This window comes from Arachis hypogaea, chromosome 15 (genome assembly GCF_003086295.3).
Source record: "Arachis hypogaea cultivar Tifrunner chromosome 15, arahy.Tifrunner.gnm2.J5K5, whole genome shotgun sequence".
Classification (NCBI taxonomy): Eukaryota; Viridiplantae; Streptophyta; class Magnoliopsida; order Fabales; family Fabaceae; genus Arachis; species Arachis hypogaea.
In genome coordinates, this window is record NC_092050.1 from 129,485,845 (window position 1) to 129,504,770 (window position 18,926).

Sequence of the window (18,926 nt, forward strand, 5' to 3'; positions counted from 1 at the left end):
AGCACTTTTAGTTAGGTCTTCTCTGGGTAGCTTTTTCCACATAGTGGCTTTAAATGCGGAACATTTCTCTCTTTATAGCGCACGTTTTGCACTTTCTTGGGAACGTGCGAGGGTTTTTAAAACCCATTAACCTCCCCCTTTGCCGTTTCCTTTTCCCATTTTGAATTTTTTCCAAAGCCTTTCTCTTCCACTTCTCTTCTCCTTGCTTACTGCAACTTTTCTTTTCTCCTTACTCCCTCCGTTTCTGCGCTTTTGTGCTTTTTCTTCGAGAAGGCGATCGTTAGCGTGGTTATTATTTTAGACTTTTGACTGCTTCACCATTCCCTTTTCGCTGCAGGTTGGTTCTCTGTCTTCCTTTCTTTCTTTCACGCCATTCTTCTTTTATGCTTTGGATATTGTGAAAGTTTGAATCTTTGTTTGGAAAAAGTTGGAAAGTTTGAATCTTCCTTTGCTTGCTATGTCTGATCGTTTCTGCCATGTACGCTATTTTTAGGGCTTCTTTAATTTGTAGGACCCTTCGTTGTTTTCTTGGTAGTTGACATATTTAGGGTTTTTGAAATGTTGTTACTGCTTCTATTTGTGTCATCGCATTTGAGGTTTTGGGATGATGAACTTGTTTGATTCTTTGAAAAGGTTGCTTCTTTGATGATTTCCCTTTGGCATGTTTGATGCATTGATAGTTCCCTTTGCTAAAAAGGCTACGCTTTTGACGACTTTTTTGATTTTGTGACTTTCTTCTCAGAGTGTCTTTTGTTTGAAAGAAGGCTATTTTTCTTGCTGAGGTAACCTCGTAGATTTTCCTGAGTCCTTATTCTGTTACTGCCTCCAAAGGATGCCCCTGGACCTTGGGTTGTGTCCTGGGGTTTCCTTTTGCTATTGCTTCTATCCTTAGGTCGAGTTATATCTGTTTTTGTCCGAGCTGTTTTCTTTGTTATGCCTGAGCTGTTTATTTAGTAATCCCTCTCTCTTTTCTTTGCTGTAGGACTCGTTGACCATGTCTTCTTGCAAAAATATTGTCGAAACATCTTCCAAGGTCCCCGAGGGCATGTCCGACTGGCTGGACTCCCTCGTCCTGATGTGTGTTTCCGTAGTTAATTCTGAGTTCTGCTCGGAGCTTAGAAAACATCACCGAATCTGTAGTAGTAGGGATCAGGAGAAGAACTACGAGTTGGTGGCGCCAGATTCTAGCGAGAAGGTTTGCTTTCCTTCTCTAACCCAGGGGGAACGCCCCTTCTTTTATGCTTACTTTTTCAGCCAAATGAACATCACCCTTCCTTTTACCTCCTTTGAGACCGACTTGTTGTGGTCGTGTAATGTAGCTCCATCCCAGCTCCATCCGAACTCCTGGGGCTTTATCAAGATCTTTCAGTTGCTTTGCCAAGAATTGGATGTCACCCCCTCTCAAACTCTCTTTCTTTACCTCTTTGTCTTGACCAAACCTGGGACTACCAAAAAGAAAGCTTCTTGGATTTCTTTTAGGTCTGCCCAAGGACATAAAGTGTTTTCTATGTACGATGAGTCTTTTAGGGATTTTAAGAACTACTTTTTTAAGGTCCGATCTGTTGAGGGGGCTCAACCATTTTTTTTGGAGTCGAATAATGCGCCTGCCTTTCCCTTATATTGGCAAAAGAAAGTTGTAGTATCTAGATATACATGGGAGATGCTTGATGAGGTCGAGCAGGCCTTTGTGACTTTGTTGGAGGAAATTTGAGGACAACCTCCTCATCTTGACGCAAAAAGATTTTTAGGAGACCCTTTTCCTTGTCCGAGCTGAGCTGGGTAGTGGTTGACTTCTTGTTACTTGGTTTGCTTGTTTTTTGTTTCTGTTTCTTCTAGTTTTGTAACTTGTTTTGTTGTATTTTTCAGAGATGGTTAAAAATAATGACTCCATGAGGGCCTTTAAGAAGGCGAGAAAAGCTACAACTACCCAGAACATCTCGGCTAAGGCTGTAGGGGAGGGATCTTCTCAAGTTCTTCCTAAGAAGCCGATGTCTAGCTCTGTTGGGCCGAGGAGGATGATTCCAACTCCTCAGGTCCATTTGGTTGATCTTCCCTAGACTTCTGCTGCTACTTCTTCTCCTACTGTTGGCCCTCCTCCAAAAAGACAGAGGACTGTTGAGCCTTTCAATTTGGACGCCCCTGACTTTGATGCCGTTGGATTTATTGATCAACAAATTGCTTCTTATGGAGTTGTTCCTACTGACGATGTCTCCCTCCTTCGTCATTTGGACTTCATTACCCGGAGTAGTATTAAGATGGCACATATGGGGGCAGCTTTATGCCGAACTGCCCAGGATCTTCCTATTCATGCAACAAAGGCTTTTATAGAGGAGGCCAAATCGGAGTTCGACAGGATCAAGGGTTTGAAAGAGGAGCTTGAGGTGAAGGTGGTGAAGCTGGAAAAAGAGTTGGAGGGTGAGAAGACTCGGGCTACTGCTGTTGTGGCTTCTGCGAAGTTGGCTGAGGATATGGCGCTGAAGCAAAACGAGAGCTATGTCTTGACTTATGGTGAAATGATGGAGCTTAGGGAGAGTTTGGAATCTGCTCGTGCTGACTATGCCGAGCTTTAGGGCCATCTCATGGGCAGTGTGACTGCTGCTTATGAGAATTTGAAGGATCAGGTCCGAGTTCTTGCTCCCGAGCTCGACCTTTCTCTCTTTAACTTAGATAACATTGTGGAAAATGGGAAGATCGTCCCTGCTCTGGATGAAGATGATGATGATACGGATCCACCTCCTGTGCCATCCACCAAGACTCCTGTTGCCCCGACTTCTTCAACGCCTGCTGCCGAGGTCGAACACCCTGATTCGGATCCCGATGTTCAGATCCTAAATCGGGCGGATGGGACTGTCGACGCCATCCCCCTTCAGACTCGTCCTCCTTCACCCCGAAATGCTGCCACTAGGGAGTCTTTGAATTCTTTATAGTTTTCTTTGGTGTATTGTGTACAGCCCAGTCTGTGGGCTTTTTAAACTCTTATTTCTGTAACTTTGTGGTCTGCTTGACTTGGATATTTTGGTTGCTTTTCTATAGCAACTCTATGTAGAAAAACAAAGTGGTTTCTTTGAGCGCTTGAGGTCAGCTTTTTCGGGTGGCCTCTTGAGCCTTTTATTATGCCAGCTTTGTTCTTTTGTGATATGCTATGTATATAGCTTTTTTCAGCACTCCCTAGTATCTTTAGAGTGTTGGCATCTTAATACCCGACCTCTTTTAATATACTTTTATTTTGGTTTCTGCTTTTGTTCGAAATGGCCTTTGAGGCTAGCTTTGTCCGACTTGCTCTTCTTCGCATTCTTTGATATAATACTTGTAGATTGAGGTCATGGCTTTCTAGGTCCAGCTTGAGTCCCTTATAGCGCACGCCTTCTGTCGGTCGATTTCTTTTGCGAATTATTCTTAGTAATCCCTTGGGATTTACTTTTTATAATTCTGTTGTTTTGCTCCGACTTCTTCATGTCTGTCCCTTCTAAGCTATTTTTGGTAATCTTACTTTTTAGCTGGACCTTGCCAGGTCTCCCTTTTTGCAGCTTCAGTTGGTTTGGGCCGACTTCTTCATGTCGGTTGATGAGCGGATAATTTATACGCTTTTTGGCATTGTTTTTAGTATGTTCTTAGTATATTTTAGTTAGTTTTTATTATATTTTTATTAGTTTTTATTTAAAAATCATATTTTTGGACTTTACTATGAGTTTATGCATTTTTCTGTGATTTCAGGTATTTTCTGGCTAAAATTGAGGGACCTGAGCAAAAATCTGATTCAGAGGCTGAAAAAGGACTACAGATGCTGTTGGATTCTGACCTCCCTGCACTCGAAGTGGATTTTCTAGAACTACAGAAGCCCAATTGGCTCGCTCTTAATTACGTTGGAAAGTAGACACCCTGCGCTTTCTAGAAATATATAATAGTCCATACTTTGCCCGAGATTTGATGGCCCAAACTGGCGTTCCAAGTCAACACAAATTCTGGCGTCAAAACGCCAGAACTGGCATAAAAGCTGGAGTTAAACGCCCAAACTGGCACAAAAGCTGACGTTTAACTCCAAGAAAAGTCTCTACATGTGAAAGCTTCAATACTCAGCCCAAGCACACACCAAGTGGGCCCGGAAGTGGATTTCTGCATCATTTACTCATTTCTGTAAACCCTAGGTTACTAGTTCTCTATAAATAGGACCTTTTGCTATTGTATTTACAAACTTGATCAGACTTTATCAGATACCTTTTGATCTTTATGTTCACGTTTTGGGGCTGGCCTCACGGCCATGCCTAGACCCTGTACTTATGTATTTTCAACGGTGGAGTTTCTACACACCATAGATTAAGGTGTGGAGCTCTGCTGTTCTTTAAGAATTAATACAATTACTGTTGTTCTTCTATTCAATTCACGCCTACTTCTTCTCTAAGATATTCATTCGCACTCAAGAACATGATGAATGTGATGATTATGTGACACTCACCACCATTCTCACCTATGAACGCGTGCCTGACAACCACTTCGTTCTACATGCAAACAAGCTTGAATGTGTATCTCTTGGGTTTCTAATCTAAGATTGGAACCTTCGTGGTATAGGCTAGAATTATTGGCGGTCATTCTTGAGATCCGGAAAGTCTAAACCTTGTCTGTGGTATTCCGAGTATGAACCCTCCTTGCTCACCAAAAAACTGGATGACTTGACTAGGCAGAAATTACCTCTAAAGAGACAAGATCCTGGAAAGTTCTCAATACCTTGTACCATAGGCACCATGACCTTTGAGAAGGCTCTGTGTGACCTAGGGTCAAGCATAAACCTCATGCCTCTCTCTATAATGGAGAAGCTAGGAATCATTGAGGTACAAGCTGCAAGAATCTCACTAGAGATGGCAGACAATTCAAGGAAACAGGCTTATGGACTTGTAGAGGATGTCTTAGTAAAGGTTGAAGACCATTACATCCCTGCTGATTTCATAATTCTAGAGACTGGGAAGTGTATGGATGAATCTATCATCCTTGGCAGACCCTTCCTAGTCACAGCAAAAGCTGTGATTGATGTTGACAGAGGAGAATTGGTCCTTCAAGTGAATGAGGACTCCCTTGTGTTTAAAGCTCAAGGATCTCCCTCTGTAATCATGGAGAAGAAGCATGAAAATCTTCTCTCAATGCAGAGTCAAACAGAGCTCCCACATTCAAACTCTAAGTTTGGTGTTGGGAGGCCATGCTCTGAGTATTTGTGAGGCTCCATAAGAGCCCACTGTCAAGCTATTGACATTAAAGAAGCGCTTGTTAGGAGGCAACCCAATTTTTACTTATCTATGTTAAATTTCTATTTTCTATTGTTATTTTATGTTTTCTGTAGGTTGATGATCATGTGAAGTCACAAAAACAACTGAAAAAGCAAAAACAGAATGAAAAATAGTATTAAAAAATAGAACACCCTGGAGAAGAAACTTACTGGCGTTTAAACGCCAGTAAGGGTAGCAGAATGGGCGTTAAACGCCCAGTCTGGCACCATTCTGGGCATTTAACGCCAGAAAGGGGTACAGAGCTGGCGTTTAACGCCAGAAAAGGGCAAGAAGCTGGCGTTAAACACCAAAAATGGGCAGCAACCTGGCGTTTAATGCCAGGATTGGCAGAGAAGGGCGTTTTGTATGCCACTTGGTGCAGGGATGAAAAATTTTTGACACCTCAGGATCTGTTGACCCTACAGGATCCCCACCTACCCCACCTCTCTCTCTCTTCTTCAACCATTCACTAATCACCTCAATACTTCTTCCCCAAAAATCCCTCACCTATCAAATCCTACCCTCTTCTCCATAAACCCTTCACCAATCCACATCCATCCACCTACCCCACTACCTCACCATTCAAATTCAAACCACTTTCCCTCCCAAACCCACCCTATATGGCCGAACCCCAACCCTCTCTCCACCCCTATATAAACCCATCTTCACTACTTCATTTTCACACAACATAAACACTACTTCTCCTCCTTGGCCGAAACACCAACCCACCTCCATCTCCTCTATTTCTTCTTCTTCTACTCTCTTCTTTCTTCTTTTGCTCGAGGACGAGCAAACCTTCTAAGTTTGGTGTGGGAAAAGCTAAAGCTTTTTGTTTTTCCATAACCATTTATGGCACCTAAGGCTGGAGAAACCTCTAGAAAGAGGAAAGGGAAGGCAAAAGCTTCCGCCTCTGAGTCATGGGAGATGGAGAGATTCATCTCAAGGGTCTATCAAGACCACTTCTATGAAGTTGTGGCCAAGAAGAAGGTGATCCCTGAGGTCCCTTTCAAACTCAAAAAGGGTGAATATCCAGAGATCAGACATGAGATTCGAAGAAGAGGTTGGAAAACTCTCACCAACCCCATTCAACAAGTCGGGATCTTAATGGTTCAAGAGTTCTATGCCAATGCATGGATCACCAAGAACCATGATCAAAGTGTGAACTCAGACCCTAAGAATTGGCTTACAATGGTCCGAGAAAAATACTTAGATTTCAGTCCGAAAAATGTAAGGTTGGTATTCAACTTGCCCATGATGCAAGGAGATGCACACCTACACTAGAAGGGTCAACTTTGATCAAAGTTTGGACCAAGTCCTCATAGACATTTGTGAAGAGGGCGCTCAATGGAAGAGAGATTCAAGAGGGAAGCCGGTTCAACTAAGAAGGCATGACCTCAAGCTCGTGGCTAGGGGATGGTTGGAGTTCATCCAACGCTCAATCATTCCCACTTGCAACCGGTCTGAAGTTACTATAGACCGGGCTATCATGATTCATAGCATCATGATCAGAGAGGAAGTAGAAGTTCATGAGGTTATATCCCAAGAACTCTACAAGGTGGCGGACAAGTCCTCTACTTTGGCAAGGTTAGCCTTCCCTCATCTTATTTGTCACATTTGCAATTCGGCTGGAATTGACATAGAGGAAGACATCCTCATTGATGAGGACAAGCCCATCACTAAGAAAAGGATGAAGCAAACAAGAGATCCCACTCATGGGCAAGAGCATGAGGAAATTCCTCATTATGAAATCCCTGAGATGCCTCAAGGGATGCATTTTCCTCCACAAAACTATTGGGTGCAAATCAACACCTCCCTAGGAGAATTAAGTTCCAATATGGGACAACTAAGGGTGGAGCACCAAGAGCATTCCATCCTCCTCCATGAAATTAGAGAAGACCAAAGAACCATGAGAGAGGAGCAACAAAGGCAAGGAAGAGACATTGAGGAGCTCAAGCACTCCATAAGATCTTCAAGAGGAAGAACAAGCCGCCATCACTAAGGTGGACCTGTTCTTTAATTTCCTTGTTCTTTATTTTCTGTTTTTCGAAAATTATGCTTTATGTTTATTTATATTTGTGTCTTTATTACATGATCATTAGTGTCTTAGTGTCTATGCCTTAAAGTTATGAATGTCCTATGAATCCATCACCTTTCTTAAATGAAAAATTCTCTTAATTGAAAAAGAAAAAGAAGTACATGAATTTCAAATTTTAAAACAGTTTAATTATTTTGATGTGGTGGCAATAATTCTTGTCTTCTGAATGAATGCTTGAACAGTGCATATTTTTGAATTTGTTGTTTATGAATATTAAAATTGTTGGCTCTTGAAAGAATGATGGAAAATGGAGAAATGTTATTTGATGATCTGAAAAATCTTAATATATATATATATATATATATATATATATATATATATATATGCGGAAAAAAAAAGAGAGAAAAAGCAAGTAGAAAAAGCCAATAACTCTTAAAACCAAAAGGCAAGGATAAAATAAAAAGGATCCAAGGCTTTAAGCATCAGTGGATAGGAGGGCCCACAGGAATAAAATCCTGGCCTAAGCGGCTAAACCAAGCTGTCCCTAACCATGTGCTTGTGGCGTGAAGGTGTCAAGTGAAAACTTGAGACTAAGCGGTTAAAGTCGTGGTCCAAAGCAAAAAAAGAGTGTGCTTAAGAGTTCTGGACACTTCTAATTGGGGACTCTAGCAAAGTTGAGTCACAATCTAAAAAGGTTCACCCAGTTATGTGTCTATGGCATTTATCTATCCGGTGGTAATACTGGAAAACAAAATGCTTAGGGTCACGGCCAAGACTCATAAAGTAGCTGTGTTCAAGAATCAACATACTTAACTAGGAGAATTAATAACACTATTTGGATTTTGAGTTCCTATAGAAGCCAATCATTCTGAACTTCAAAGGATAAAGTGAGATGCCAAAACTGTTCAGAAGCAAAAAGCTAAAAAGCCCCGCTCATCTAATTAATACTGATCTTCATAGATGTTTTTGGAATTCATTGTATATTCTCTTCTTTTTATCCTATTTGATTTTTAGTTGCTTGGGGACAAGCAACAATTTAAGTTTGGTGTTGTGATGAGCGGGTAATTTATACACTTTTTGGCATTGTTTTTAGTATGTACTTAGTATATTTTAGTTAGTTTTTATTATATTTTTATTAGTTTTTATTTAATAATCACATTTCTAGACTTTACTATGAGTTTGTGTGTTTTTCTGTGATTTCAGGTATTTTCTAGCTGAAATTGAGGGACCTGAGCAAAAATCTGATTCAGAGGCTGAAAAAGGACTGCAGATGCTGTTGGATTCTGACCTCCCTGAACTCGAAGTGGATTTTCTGGAGCTACAGATATCCAATTGGTGCGCTCTCAATTGCGTTGGAAAGTAGACATCCTGGGCTTTCCAGCAATATATAATAGTCTAGACTTTGCCCGAGATTTGATGGCCCAAACTGGCGTTCCAAGTCAGCACAAAAATTCTGGCGTCAAAACGCCAGAACTGGCATAAAAGCTGGAGTTAAACGCCCAAACTGGCACAAAAGCTGGCGTTTAACTCCAAGAAAAGTATCTACACGTGAAAGCTTTAATACTCAGCCCAAGCACACACCAAGTGGGCCCGGAAGTGGATTTCTACATCATTTACTCATTTCTGTAAACCCTAGGTTACTAGTTCTCTATAAATAGGACCTTTTGCTATTGTATTTACAGACTTGATCAGACTTTTTCAGATACCTTTTGATCTTTATGTTCACGTTTGGGGGCTGGCCTCACAGCCATGCCTAGACCCTGTACTTATGTATTTTCAACGGTGGAGTTTCTACACACCATAGATTAAGGTGTGGAGCTCTGCTGTTCTTCAAGAATTAATATAATTACTATTGTTCTTCTATTCAATTCACGCCTACTTCTTCTCTAAGATATTTATTTGCACTCAAGAACATGATGAATGTGATGATTATGTGACACTCACCACCATTCTCACCTATGAACGCGTGCCTGACAACCACTTCGTTCTACATGCAAACAAGCTTAAATGTGTATCTCTTGGGTTTCTAATCTAAGATTGGAACATTCGTGGTATAGGCTAAAATTATTGGTGGTCATTCTTGAGATTCGAAAAGTATAAACCTTGTCTGTGGTATTCCGAGTAGGATTTGGAAAGGGATGACTGTGACGAGCTTCAAACTCGCGATTGTTGGGCGTGTGACAGACGCAAAAGGATCAATGGATCCTATTCCAACATGATTGAGAACCGACAGATGATTAGCCGTGCAGTGACAGCGCATTTGGAACATTTTCACTGAGAGAACGGGAAGTAGCCATTGACAACGGTGATGCCCAACATAAAGCTTGCCATGGAAGGGAGTATGAATGATTGGATGAAGGCAATAGGAAAGCAGAGGTTCAAGAGGAACAAAGCATCTTCATACGCTTATCTGAAATTCCTACCAATGAATTACATAAGTATCTCTATCTTTATTTTATTTATATTTTATCCATCTTTTAATTATCAATTCTCCATAACCATTTGAATCTGCCTGACTGAGATTTACAAGATGACCATAGCTTACTTCAAGCCGACAGTCTCCATGGGATCGACCCTTACTCACGTAAGGTATTACTTGGACGACCCAGTGCACTTGCTGGTTAGTTGTGCGGAATTGTGACAAAGTGTGATTCACGTTTGAGAGCTCCAAGTCTTTGGCGCCATTGTTGATGATCACAATTTCGTGCACCATCGGTCTCTTCGAAGTTATTTCTAGTAATCCATTTTATTTGGATCTTATGAGGTCTCTTTTTATGGATTACTTTTTATAACTTTTTGTCATTTTGTTAGGCCGACTTCATCATGTCGGTCCCTTCTAAGTTATTTCTAGTAATCCATTTTCAGGGCTGGCCAGGCCTCTTTTTTATGGGTTACTTTGTATAACTTTTTGTCGCTTTGATCTGGTCCGACTTCTTTTATGTCGGTCCATTCTAAGTTATTTCTAGCAGTCTATTTTTTGTTTTAGACCTCGTCAGGTCTCTATTCATGGATTATTTTTTTATAACTTCTTGCATTATTATGTTTTTGTCGCTTTTCATCTTGCCGGTTTTTATCCTCACTTGGCCTGACCTTTGATGAATTCGGTTTTCATCTTCGCCGGCTTTATCATGATCGAGCAGTGAGTTTTGATTTTCACTTTGGCCGATCTGTAGCTTTGTAATCGGGCGATGAATTCTTGCGTTTCAGATTAATGCGTCTTGATAAAGAGAATTTGTAGAAAATCTGAAAAACTTTATTCAAAATAGATATACATGTGGGTGCTTTACCCTTCTAAGTCAGGCAGTTTATAGATCTTGACTTGGCGCCTCATTAAAAAAACTTTTTCAGAAAAAAGAGTGCACCTTATCCCAAGATCTTTATTGCCTCCTAACTATAATACCTTCTTAGGTTGCAGGCGTGCCATGACCTTGGTAGCTCTCGCCCTTCGAGTTCGGACAGCCTGTAGTAGCCCTTTCCGAGTACTTCTATAACTCGGTAGGGTCCCTTCCAGTTTGTTGCGAGTTTTCCCTCTCCAGGTCGACTTATTCCGATATCATTTCAGATTAGGATGAGGTTGTTCTTGGCAAAGCTTCGTTGTACTACCTTTTGATTGTATCTTGAGGCCATTCGGCGTTTTAGCACCTCCTCTCTGATCCGAGCTCTTTCCCGTATTTCTGAAATTAAGTCAAGCTCTTCTTTTTGGAGTTGGGAGTTGGCCTCGTCACTGTAGAAGATCGTTCTGGGGGACCCTTCTTCGACTTCTACTGGGATCATTGCCTCCATTCCATAAGCTAGTCGGAAGGGTGACTCCCCTGTCGTGGAGTGTGGAGTTGTCCAATATGCCCATAGGACTTGTGGGAGCTCTTCAGCCCAGGCTCCCTTTGTATCCTGTAATCTTCGTTTCAGCCCGGCTAATATAACTTTATTGGTGGCTTCTGCCTATCCATTGGCCTGAGGGTGTTCTACAAACGTGAATTGGTGCTTTATTTTCAGGTCGGCCACCAATTTTCTGAAACCTGTGTCTGTGAATTGAGTGCCATTGTCTGTGGTGATAGAGTAAGGAACCCCAAACCTTGTAACAATGTTTCTGTACAAGAATTTCTGACTTCTTTGAGCAGTGGCATTAGCTAGGGGCTCTGCCTCAATCCACTTTGTGAAATAGTCTACCCCGACGATGAGGAACTTGACCTATCCTGATCCTTGAAGGAAGGGCCTAAGGAGGTCGAGTCCCCATTTTGCAAATGGCCAGGATGAGGTTACGCTGATGAGTTCCTCTGGTGGGGCGATGTGGAAATTAGCATGTTTCTGACATGGTGGACATGTCTTTACGAACTCTGTTGCTTCCTTTTGTAAAGTCGGCCAATAGAATCCGGCTCGAAGTACTTTTTTGGTGAGAGCTTGTGCTCCGAGATGGTTGCCACAGATGCCACTGTGTATTTCTTCTAAAACTTCCTTTGTGTTGGAAGTCGGCACACATTTTAATAGTGGTGTTGAAATCCCTCTCTTGTATAGAGTATTGTTTATGATCGTGTAGTATTGTGCCTCCCGTTTTAACCTCTTCGCCTCCTTCTTATCTGTGGAGAGTGTTTCTGTTTTGAGGTAGTTAATTATAGGAGTTATCCATCCTTGATCCAGACCTGTTACGGCTAGGACCTTTTCTTCTTCCGAGATTGACGGGTTCTGTAGTATCTCCTGGATGAGGCTTCTATTGTTGCCTCCTGGTTTGGTGCTGGCTAGTTTTGAGAGTGCATCAGCTCGAGCATTCTGTTCCGGAGGTTTGTGGCGAACCTCATATTCCCCGATTTGTCCGAGCTGTTCTCTGGTTTTGTCCAAGTAATTTTTCATGGTGGGATCTTTGGCTTGGTAGCTCTCTGCTATTTGCGAGGTGACCACTTGTGAGTCGCTGAAGATGATAAGTTTTTTAGATCCGACCTCCTTAGCTAGCTTCAAACCAGTTAGTAATGCCTCATATTCGGCCTGGTTGTTTGAAGCAGGGAACCCGAATTTGAGAGAAAGTTCGATTTGGGTTCCCTGGTCACTTTCTATTATCACACCTGCTCCATTTCCAGTTTTGTTCGAGGAGCCGTCTACGTAGAGATTCCATTCTATAGGGATTTCCGAGGTGTCAGTAAACTCTGCAATAAAGTCGGCCAGATACTGTGATTTGATGGATGTCTGAGCTTCATACTAAAGGTCAAATTCGGACAACTCGACTTTCCACTATAAGATTCTTCCTGCTAAATCTGTTTTCTGCAAAATGCCTTTTATGGGTTGTTGGTCCGAACCTTGATGATATGGGCTTGGAAATATGGGCGTAGTCATCGAGACATTAGTATGAGAGCATAGGCGAATTTTTCTATCTTTTGGTAGTTCAGTTCGGACCCTTGTAGTGCTTTGATGATGAAGTATATAGGTTATTGTTTCGAGGTTACCTGAAACTGGAGGTCGATCTCGGATGAGATCTTCTGTACTGGTCGGAGATGGCATGTCTAGCTAGTTGGTGGCGGCTGGAGCTGTTGTGTCCGACTTGTTGGACTTGCTGCACTGCTGATCCTTGGCCACCGGAGGGTTGGGGGTACCTGCAAGAGACTCCAATGCTTAAGTTAGCACGGGTATTAAGCAGGTTTTTAGTAGAATCAGAGTATGAGTTATACCTGGGTGCTCCAGTGTATTTATAGTAGTTGTAGAGTGACCTTTTTAGATAAGATAAGTTAGTTATCTTATCTTATCTTATCTTTTGGCGAGGTAAGCTTATCTTCAATGGAACCGCCCTTATCTCTATAGGCTTGGACTGCCTTTGGATCTGGGTCGTATTCCTTGAGTTGGGCCCATTTTTCGGGCTTTCCTGTCGATTTGGCCGAGCTCTTTTGGGAAGAGGTCAGATAGTCTGACCTGAAGAGGTCGGTTGCTTTGTCGCCGATCATCCCGGGTCGGATAGCTCGACCCAGGATATGAACAGTGTCCCTGCTCGAGCTCGGTCTTTCTTTTGGAGGTCGAGTCTCAGTTTTAGGACTTCGATCCTTCTCGGGTGAAGCCGAACTCGAGCATTTTGTCGACTTCCTCTTTTGTAGAATCTTTTTTAATGTAGAACGTTTTCCTCTAAAAGCGCGTGCTTTTGTATTAGCACCTTGTTATGGGGAACGTGCGAGGGTTTAATGCCCCAATTAATTTGGCATTAATTGCCCCGTTTCCCTTAACTTCTTTATTTTTGAACTTTACACTCAGGAAACAGTTTCTCTTCTTCACTCTTTCTTCGTAACTTCTCCCTTTACTCTCTCACTTTCTGTTTCTGGCTTTGAGTCCATAGCTCCTTCCTACGACGCTTGCTTTGTTGCTGTTTTCGTGGAAGAGGGGTGATTCTGGATTTTGCCTTCCATTCTTCTGCTTTTTTTTTTGCAGCTTTTCTCCCATTTTCCAGGTTTGGTTCTTCTTCCTTCCTTCCTTTACGCCATTTATTTTGAGAAAGTTTTGATTTTGGCTGGAGAAAGGTTGGATCTTTCTGCCTTTGCTTATGCTTGATCGTGGTGTGTTCTGTAGTTTCTTTGTATCTTTGCATGATTTTTCGCTTTTCCTGTTGCTTGCTATTTTTAGGGCTTCTGCTTGTTGTTAGTGCTTTTGGTTTCGAAGCTTTGAGTGATAATTTTGTTTGATCCTAAAAAAGGAAGTATCTTTGACGCTTCTACTTGTCGTGCTTCGATGTTTGGGGATGCATGCTTGTTCTTTACTGATAGTCTGTAGGAAGATAGTGGTTTTGATGACTTTCTGTGCTTTTTGCGTTTTGTCTTTCTCCTATGAAAATGCTCGCTGTTTGAGGTCTTCTATTCTTGTTTGAGAGATGCTGGAATGTAAGCAGTAGTTTTTTTCCTGAAACGGTGCTTTGTTACTGCCTCCAAAGGATGCCCCAGGACCTTGGTTTGAGTCTTGGGGTTTTCCTTTCCTTTTTGTTCTTCTGTATCATATTAGTCGAGTTGTTTTACCCTTTGTCCGAGATGCTTTTTAGTAATCCATTCTTCTTTTCTTATTGTAGGATTAGTTGGTCTCATGTCTTCTCGCAATAACGTTGTAGAGATGTCTTCCCAAGTTCCTGAGGGCATGGCCGATTGGGTGGACTCAATGGTTCTTATGTGTGTCTCTTTGGTTGATTCCGAGTTTTGTGCGTAGCTTAGGCAGTTTCATAGGGTCTGTAGTAGTGTAGGTGATGAAAAGAATTATGAACTTGTCCCTTCCTCTTCTGAAGAGAGAGTTTGTTTCTCTACTCGGTTGTTAGAGATCGCCCTTATTTCTATGCTTATGACTTCTTCTTTGGTCAGTTGGGTATCACCCTCCCTTTTACTGAATTTGAGACCAACCTGTTATGGTCCTGTAATGTTGCTCCCTCTCAACTTCACCCTAATTCCTGGGGTTTCATGAAAATTTTTCAATTGTTGTGTGATGGTTTCGGTATTCCTGCCTCACAATCTCTCTTCTTCTATCTATTTTTTTTAACAAAGCCTGGAGTAGTAAAAAAGAAGGCAGCTTGGGTCTCCTTTCGATCTTCCCAGGGGAAGAAGGTCTTCTCCATATTTGACGAATAGTTTCGTGATTTTAAAAATTACTTTTTCAAGGTCCGAGCTGTTGAAGGAGCTCGGCCCTTTTTTTTGGATGAAAATGATGAGCCCGCCTTTCCCTTGGAATGGCAAAAAGATGTGAGAGTGTCCAGATACACGTGGGAGATGTTGGATGAAACTGAGTGAGCTTTTGTGACCGTCTTGGAAGAACACTGGGGTCAACCTCCCCATCCTGATACAAAGAAATTTTTAACCAATCCTTCTCTTCTTCAAACCGAGCTGGGTATTTTGTGTTCCTGATTTTCCCTTTATTATCTGTTTATATTGCTTGTAAATGCCTTTCCGACTTGCAGCTTAATTTCTTACTATTGTGTTTTATTTGCAGAGGCAATAAAGAATAATGAATCCATGAAGGCTTTTAAAAGAGCACAGAAGGCGACTGCTGCTAAAAATATCTCGGCCAAGGCGGCCGGGGAGGGATCTTCCCAAGTGCGTGTGAAGCCATCCATGCCGAGTTCTCCTAGGGCGAGGAAGGTGATCCCCACTCCCCGAGTTCGTTTGGCTGACCCTCTACCAACTTCTACCGCTCCTTCTGGTGCTCCTCCCAATAAGAAACAAAAAACGGCTGAGCCTTTCAACTTTGATGCTCCCGACTTCAATGCGATCGAATTCGTAGATCAGTAAATCGGTCCCTACGGTGCTCTTCCTATGGACGATGTGTCTATCCTTCGCCATTTGGAATTTATGGCCCAAAACAGTGTAAAAATGGCATATATGGGGGTTGCTTTGTACCGAACTGCTCAGAATATTCCTCTTCATGCCACCAAAGAGTTTATGGAGGAGGCGAAGCAGGAGTTTGACCGGATGAATGGCCTTAAAGAGGAGCTTGAGGTAAAGGTTGCCAAGTTGGAAGGATTTGGAGAACGAGAAGGTGAATTCTCTTGCTTTGGCAGCTTCTGTGTGGCTGGCCAAGGACACGGCACTGATGCATAAGAATAGCTACGTTACGTCTTATCGGGAGGTGATGCATCTGAGGGGGGAGCTGGAGAGTACCCGGGAAGATTACTCTGAGCTTCAAGGTCATCTCGTTGGCAGTGTGACTGCTGTTTACGAGAACCTGAAGGAACAAGTTTGGGTTATTGCTCCCGAGGCCGACCTTACCCTCTTCAGCCTGGATAACGTTGTCAGGGATGGCAAGATTGTCCCTGATGACGAGGATGATGATGTTGAACCTCCCCCTGTGTCCTCTGCCAAAGTGTCGACTTCTTCAGCTCCTCCGGTTGTAGCCGATCCAGATTGCCAGATTCTGAACCGGGAGGATGGAACTGTGGATGCTGTGTCTATTCAGACTCGCCCTCCTTCTCCCCCTAATGATGCTGCCAAGAAGGCTCCCGATGTTTGCTGATTTCTCTCTAAACATTTGTGTTATTGTTTTGTTAACTGCTGACACTTTCTAGTCGCTTGCCTAGCAACTTTTATTTTGAAAAACAAAGGTAGCTTTCTAGCTTTTTGAGGTAGATTTTGGTGGCCTCTGAAGCTTTCTAACTTTTGTAGATTATATCACGCTTTTTTGCATTTAACTTGCGGCTCGGCCTCTTTGGATTGCTTTGTACTTATTGTTTGTAGCTTGGATCCTTTGAGGTTGTGGTTGTGTGGGTCCAACTTGTTTTTCGGTTTTCTCACTCTTGCTTGTATCTTTAGCACTTTCATAACCGATTTCTTTACGTTAGTCCTCTTTCCAGTTATTTTTGTAGTCCTCTTTTTTGAATCTTTGCCAGATCTCTTTTTAAGGACTACTTTTATAACTTGGTTTTTGTAGGAGGCCGACTTCTTTACGTCGTTCTCTTCTAAGTTATTTTTGTAATCCTCTTTCTTGGACCTTTGTCAGGTCTCTTTCAGGGATTAATTTTATAACTTGTTTTGTAGGAGGTCGACTTCTTTACGTCGTCCTCTTCTAAGTTATTTTTGTAATCCTCTTTCTTGGACCTTTGTCAGGTCTCTTTCAGGGATTTTTATAAATTGTTTTGTAGGAGGCCAACTTCTTTACGTCGTCCTCTTCTAAGTTATTTTTGTAATCCTCTTTCTTGGACCTTTGTTAGGTCTCTTTCAGGGATTACTTTTATAACTTGTTCATTGTAGGAAACCAACTTCGTTATGTCGGTCTCTTCCAAGTTATTTTGTAATCCTCTTTCTTAGATCTTTATCAGATCTCTTTCAGGGATTACTTCTATAACTTTATCATTTTGGGCTGACTTTGTTATGTCGGGCCCTTCTAAGTTAAAGTAATCCTCTTTAATAGGGTTGGCCAGACCTCTTTTCAGGGTTTACTTGTAACTTGGGTTGACTTGGTCCGACTTCTTTACGTCGGCCAGTCTTTAAGTTATTATTTAGCAATCCATAAGACCTCGTCAGGTTCCTTTTTGGATCACTTTTGATAACTTCTTACATTATTCTGTGTTCATCTTTGCCGATTTGTAGAAGGTGGTTGCTATCTTTAGATCGTCTTTTAGGTGAATCGCGTTTTCACCTTTATCGGACGATTGTCTTTATCGTGATCGTGCAGTGAAGTTGCTATTCACTTTATGCCGATCTGTTGCTTTATAATCGGACGATGAATGCTTCAGATTAATGCGTCTTGAAAACTTGTAGAATATTGATGAGCGGATAATTTATACGCTTTTTGGCATTGTTTTTAGTATGTTTTTAGTAGGATCTAGTTATTTTTAGGGATGTTTTCATTAGTTTTTATGTTAAATTCACATTTATGGACTTTACTATGACTTTGTGTGTTTTTCTGTGATTTCAGGTATTTTCTGGCTGAAATTGAGGGACTTGAGCAGAAATCAGATTCAGAGGTTGAAGAAGGACTGCTGATGCTGTTGGATTCTGACCTCCCTGCACTCAAAGTGGATTTTGTGGAGCTACAGAACTCGAAATGGTGCGTTTCCAATTGCGTTGGAAAGTAGACATCCAGGGCTTTCCAGCAATATATAATAGTCCATACGTTGGCCAAGAATAGATGACGTAAACTGGCGTTTAACGCCAGCTTTCTACCCAAATCTGGCGTCCAGCGCCAGAAAAGGAGCCAAAACCAGAGTTGAACGCCCAAACTGGCACAAAAGCTGGCGTTCAACTCCAAGAAGGACCTCTACACGTGCAACACTCAAAGCTCAGCCCAAGCACACACCAAGTGGGTCCTGGAAGTGGATTTATGCATCAATTACTTACTCATGTAAACCCTAGTAGCTAGTTTATTATAAATAGGACCTTTTACTATTGTATTAGACATCTTTGGACGCCTGGTTCTTAGATCAGAGGGGCTGGCCATCTCGGCCATGCCTGGACCTATCACTCATATATTTTCAACGGTAGAGTTTCTACACTCCATAGATTAAGGTGTGGAGCTCTGCTGTTCCTCAAAGATTAATGCAAAGTACTTCTGTTTTCTATTCAATTCATCTTATTTCGCTTCTAAGATATCCATTCGCACCCAAGAACGTGATGAAGGTGATGATTATGTGTGACGCTCATCACCATTCTCCCCTATGAACACGTGCCTGACAAACACTTCCGTTCTACATGAAATAAGCTAGAATGAATATCTCTTAGATCTCTTAATCAGAATCTTCGTGGCGTAAGCTAGAATGATGGCGGCATTCAAGAGAATCCGGAAAGTCTAAACCTTGTCTGTGGTATTCCGAGTAGGATTCAATGATTGAATGACTGTGACGAGCTTCAAACTCGCGATTGTTGGGCGTTAGTGACAGACGCAAAAGGAGGGTGAATCCTATTCCAGCATGATCGAGAACCGATAGATGATTAGCCGTGCTGTGACAGAGCATGTGAGCATATTTTTCACTGAGAGGAGGGGATGTAGCCACTGACAACGGTGATGCCCTTGCATAAAGCCAGCCATAGAAAGGAGTAAGACTGGTTGGATGAAGATAGCAGGAAAGCAGAGGTTCAGAGGAACGAAAGCATCTCCATTCGCTTATCTGAAATTCCTACCAATGATTTACATAAGTACCTCTATCCCTATTCTATTAATTAATATTCGAAAACCACATAACTGTTTTATATCTGCCTGAC